The following is a 5873-nucleotide window of genomic DNA, read 5'->3' on the forward strand; positions in this document are numbered from 1 at the left end:
GGCTGCATTAGGCACGGAAAGAAAAAAAAGAGTTTTTTTTAAGTTTGATAATGCATATCTTTGGGAGAGTGTGGGAAAACAGTCACTCTCATATATTATTGATAGAAATGTAAATGAGATTGCACCATTGCACTCCAGCCTGGGTGACAGAGCTAGACTCTGTCTCAAAAAAAAAAAAAAAAAAGGAAATGTACGTGTGTACAATCTCTATGATGAGTAAATTGTCAGTATCTATCAAAATCATAACTATGCATTCCTTTGACCTATCAGTTTTGCCTCTAGGCATTTTATCCAATAGATATATTATCAATGTGTGAAATACTATAAATATGTTTGTTTATTATAGCAAAACTTTGGAAGCAATCTCTACGTCTATCAAAAGGGGTCTGGCTAAATAATGATGGTACGTTCATACAAAGAAATATCAGGCATGCCAGCGGTGGCTCAAGCCTGTAATCCTACCACTTTGGGAGTCTGAGGCAGGAGGATCCCTTGAGCCCAGGAGTTCAAGGCCAGCTTGAGCAACATAGTGAAACCCCGTGCCTATTTATTTTATTTTTATTTTTTCTATTTTTTTAATAAAATAAAAATAAATAAATATTAGGCAGCTGTAAGCAAGAATGAGGAATCCGTTTATGTATTGATAGAGAAGGCTCTTAAGATAAAGTTTAGGCCAGGCATGGTGGCTCACTCCTGTAATCCCAGCACTTTGGGAGGCCAAGGCGGGCGGATCACGAGGTCAGGAGATCGAGACCATGTGGCTAACACAGTGAAACCCCGTCTCTACTAAAAATACAAAAAATTAGCTGGGTGTGGTGGCAGGCACCTGTAATCCCAGCTACTCGGGAGGCTGAGGCAGGAGAATGGCGTGAACCCAGGAGGCAGAGCTTGCAGTGAGCAGAGATAGTGCTACTGCACTCCAGCCTGGGCAACAGAGCGAGACTCCATCTCAAAAAAAAAAAAAAAAAAAAGATAAATTTTAAGGGGAAAAGACAAAATATAGTACCCTGTGAAAAGTATGTTATAATCTGTGTGAATAAAGGAAAAATAACATTTGCCTCATATGCTTAGAACATTTCTGGAAGAATACAAGATACTGGTGACAGTGATGACTTCTGCAGAGGGTAACTCGGTGATCAGGTTGGATGAGATAGAGGGGATTTTTTACTTTATATCCTATTTCCTTTAATTTTTGGAATAATGTGAATGAACTATCTCTTTAAAAATGGATAACATTTCAGTCAGGCACGGTGGCTCACGCCTCTAAACCCAGCACTTTGAGAGGCCAAGGCAGATGGATTATTTAAGGTCAGACATTCAAGACCAGCCTGACCAACATGGTGAAAACCTGTCTTTACTAAAAATACAAAAATTAGCTGGGTGGTAGTGGCGTGTGACTAATTCAAACTACTCCGGAGGCTGAGGCAGGAGAGTTGCTTGAGCCTGGGAGGCAGAGGTTGCAGTGAGCAGAGACTGTGCTGAGCGAGAGAGTAAGACTCTGTCTAAAAAAAAAAAAAAAAAAAAGATAACATTTCAATTAAATAATAAAGATTCTCTCATTTTTAACCTAAAAGATTTTTGCATTAAAATGTTTATTTCTTTGCTATCCTAAAAAGAAAAACATTTTTTAAAAGGAAGTAAAATATTTATTTCTGGCTTCTCTTGAAAAATTAAGTCCAGGTGTGGTGGTTCATGCCAATCTATATTCCCAGTGTTTTGGGAGGCCAAGGCGGGAAGACGGCTTGAGGCCAGGAGTTCGAGACCAGCCTGGGTAATATACGGAGACCCTGTCTCTACAAAATTAATAAAAAAAATTAGCCAGGCACGGAGGCACATGCCTATATTTCTAGCTACTTGGGAGGCTGAGGTAGGAGGATTGCTTGAGCCCAGGAGTTGCAGGCTGCAGTGAGCCATGATTGTGCCGCTGCACACCAGCCTGGAGAACAGATCAAAATCCTGTCTCAAAAACAAACAAACAAAACATGAGGCTCTTGGCAATACAAGGCCAACATTCCCTCAGGGCAGAGCTTGGCTGGAGCTCAGCAGGGCTGCCCCTCTACACCAGGAATGCATACCCCTGTATGCCACAGTCTTCATCACCTCCTATTTTTCCTGGCCTGGCCAGCATCACCTGCTTTTTTTAGTCATTTGGCCTTGTAAGGTAACAGGTGTTCTGGAGTCTCTTTTCACTTGTTAACCTCCTACCTCTGATTCTTTCCTTTCCTTAGGGTCAGGGTTTCTTATGCTCCACAACATCTGTGGCCTTTGCAGGCATAGTTGTGCACCTGTCCTAGAAGGTGCGGCAGTGCCTGGTTGCTGCTCAGGTCTCTCTCAGGTACTTCATGGGGGAGAATTATTGTCATCTACCACCCTTGAATGGGACAAACTTTTTTTTTTGAGGTGGGGTCTCACTGTGTTGCCCAGGCGGGAGTGCAGCAGCTATTCACCGGCACACAGGCATAACCAAAGCACCCTACAGCCTTGAACTCTTGGCCTCAAGCAATCCACCTGCCTTAGCCTCCAGGATAACTGGGACTACAAGTGTGGACCACCGTGCCTGGCTATAAACATCTTTTTTGACAGCTCTATCTGGGTTGGAGGAGGCTGAATTACAGAGTTAGAGAGGATCTTAGAGACTTTCTAAAAAAGTCAAGAAATATATTAATAAATGGGGGGGAAAAGGCTTTTCAGACACTGTAGATGGCATGGCACCATACCTGTGTGTTTAAAGACAACAGCATAGGCTGGGCACAATGGCTCATACTTATAATCCCAGCACTTTGAGAGGTCGAGGCAGGAGGATTGCTTGAGGCCAAGAGTTCCAGACCAGCCAAGGCAACACAGTGAGACCCTGGCTCTAAAAAAATTTAAAATCTAGCCAGGTATAGTGGCACGTGCCTATAGTCCCAGCTATTTGAGAGGCTGAGGTGAGAGGATCACTTGATCCTGGGAGGTCGAGGCTGCAGTCTGCCATAATCGTGTCGCCGTAATCGTGTCACCGTACTCCAGCTGGGGTGACAGAGCAGGCCCTTGTTTCAAAAAACAGAACAAGCCCGGGCGCAGTTGCTCTCGCTTGTAATCCCGGCACTTTGGGAGGCCGAGGCGGGCAGATCATGAGTTCAGGAGTTCAAGACCAGCCTGGCCAACATGGTGAAACCCATCTCTACTAAAAATACAAAAATTAGCTGGGTGTGGTGGCATGTGCCTGTAATCCCAGCTACTCAGGAGGCTGAGGCAAGAGAACTGCTTGAACTGGGACCCAGGAGGTAGAGGTTTCAGTGAGCCGAGATTGCCCCACTGCACTCCAGCCTGGCGACAGAGCGAGACTCCACCTCAAAAAAATAAACAACAACAACAACAAACACCCTACCATATATACATTTATGTTTGCATGTTAGGAAAGATACCTAAACATCTGATAGAGTGGTTATCGATTTGGGAGGAAAACAATTTTGTCTACATACAGCATATCCTTTCACTTTGTCTGCCTTTCACTGTCTTTCAGTTATTACAGAGGCTTCATTGACTTCCTTCCCCTCACCCCATGGAAGAACCAGTTTGCCTTTATTTATGTATTCATTTCAATACTCTTGATCTGTAAGTGTGTCTGTTTTCAGAATCTCTTTTGATTCTAACATCTCTTTGATTCTAACATTTGTCTGGTTTTCTCATTGATAAAAGAGTAGAATGAAATCTTTAACGCGTGTCTGTATTGTATCTATATGAGAGTCATTATTTTACCTTTTTCTGAAACTTATCTTTGAACAATTATGGTCTAACTTGGACGGATGCTTAAGAAATGGATAAGAGTGATTTATCAGTTTGAAGAGGGAAACCAGGTGTCTAGGGATGGAGTAGAAAGGAGACTTACTTTCTACTGTAAATTTTTCATACCACAAAATTTAAATAGAAATTTTCTTTTTCTTTTCTTTTCTTTTTTTTTTTTTGAGAAGGAGTCTTGCTCTGTCGCCCAGACTGGAAGGCAGTGGTGCCATCTCAGCTCACTGCAACCTCCGCCTCCCAGATTCAAGTGATTGAAGCAATTCTCCCACCTCAGCCTCCTGAGTAGCTGGGATTACAGGCTCATGCCACTAAGCCCAGCTAATTTTTGTATTTTTAGTAGAGACAGGGTTTCATCACGTTGGCCAGGCTGGTCTCAAACTCCTGACCTCAAGTGATCTGCCTGCCTCGGCCTCCCAAAGCGCTGGGATTACAGGTGTAAGCCACCGTGCCGGGCAAAAATTTGAATAGAAATTTTCAATAGAATAAATATCCATTCAAAACTATAAACAAGTACAATTTTTGTATTCTTTTTTTCAAAGAAGTAATTGAAAAGAAAACTAATTGAAAAGAGGAAACTAAAAATAGGAACTATAACCTAGTGAGTAAAAACATGGGATTTAAGGTCAACCAAAGTTGGATTTAAGGCTCTGACATTGTCTTTCTTTTTTGGTGGAGGACAGAGTTTCGCTCTTGTTGCCCAGGCTGGAGTGCAGTGGGCAATCTCGACTCACCACAACCTCCTCCTCCCAGGTTCAAGCAGTTCTCCTGCCTCAGTCTCCCAGGTAACTGGGATTACAGGCACCCACCACCACGCCCGGCTAATTTTTTTATTTCTATTAGAGATGGGGTTTCACCATGTTGGCCAGGCTGGTCTCGAACTCCTGACCTCAAGTGATCCACCTGCCTTGGCCTCCCAAAGTGCTGGGATTACAGGTGTGAGCCATCGTGCCTGGCCCTAAAGGTCTGACATTTTCTGAGTGACTTTGGGCAAGTTACTTAACCTCTTTAAGCTGTAGTTTATTTGTTAAGTGGAGATAATGGTACCTTGTTTCCAATGTCACTGTGAGGATAAAATGAGATTTGCATATTAAATTTTTCAACCCAGGGCCTGGCATATAGTAAACACTCACATCAAACCTGGACCACAATCATATAATAGACATAATTGTCATTGTCAACATCATCAAATCCTGTGTCTCCCAAGTAGAGGGTGGATCCACCAAAGGGGTGTCAAGCAATTTTAGGTGGTATTAAATAACAAAAAAATCACAGATTGGGAATGTTTTTTCTTTTCCAGTTTCTTTGGATCCTCTTTGATTTCTCAAGGACTAAGTATCAGTTTAATGCTCTTCATTCTTTAATACCTAACACATGCTAACTCCATTTTTAACACGGAAGGAGGAAGCTTTACTACAGAGATGTCAGCAGGCAGAATCAGCTAGAATTTAGTAACACCATTCTGTTTTCGCTGCGTTTATTTTACAGGTGCATTCATTCCAGGGCTGCATTTGGACTTCCATGGGCCCTAAACACTTTTGCCTTGGTGAATCTCTTTCTCCATAGTGAGACCCTATCTCTAAAAAAAAAATTTAGAAACTGTGCGTGGTGGCATGTGCCTGTATTCCCAGCTACTCAGGAGGCTGAAGCAAGAGGACTGCTTGAGCCCAGGAGGTCGAGGCTGCAGTAAGCTGTGATTGTGCTACTGCACTCCAGCCTGAGCAACAGAGTGAGACAATGCCTAAAAAAAAAAATTTTTTTTGAGATGGAGTCTCACTCTGTTGCCCGGTCTGGAGTGCAGTGGTGTGATCTCAGCTTGCTCCAACCTCCGCCTCCCGGGTTCAAGCGATTCTCCTGCCTCAGCCTCCTATCCTGAGTAGCTGAGATTACAGGTGTGCATCACCACGCTCAGCTAACTTTTTTTTTTTTAATTTTTTGTTACCCAGCAGTGTGCTTTTTTTTTTGTATTCTTTTTTTTAATTATTTATTTATTTATTTACTTATTTATTTATTTATTATTATTATACTTTAGGTTTTAGGGTACATGTGCACAATGTGCAGGTTTGTTACATATGTATCCATGTGCCATGTTG

Source organism: Hylobates moloch, unplaced genomic scaffold, assembly GCF_009828535.3.
Source record: "Hylobates moloch isolate HMO894 unplaced genomic scaffold, HMol_V3 SCAFFOLD_5, whole genome shotgun sequence".
Classification (NCBI taxonomy): Eukaryota; Metazoa; Chordata; class Mammalia; order Primates; family Hylobatidae; genus Hylobates; species Hylobates moloch.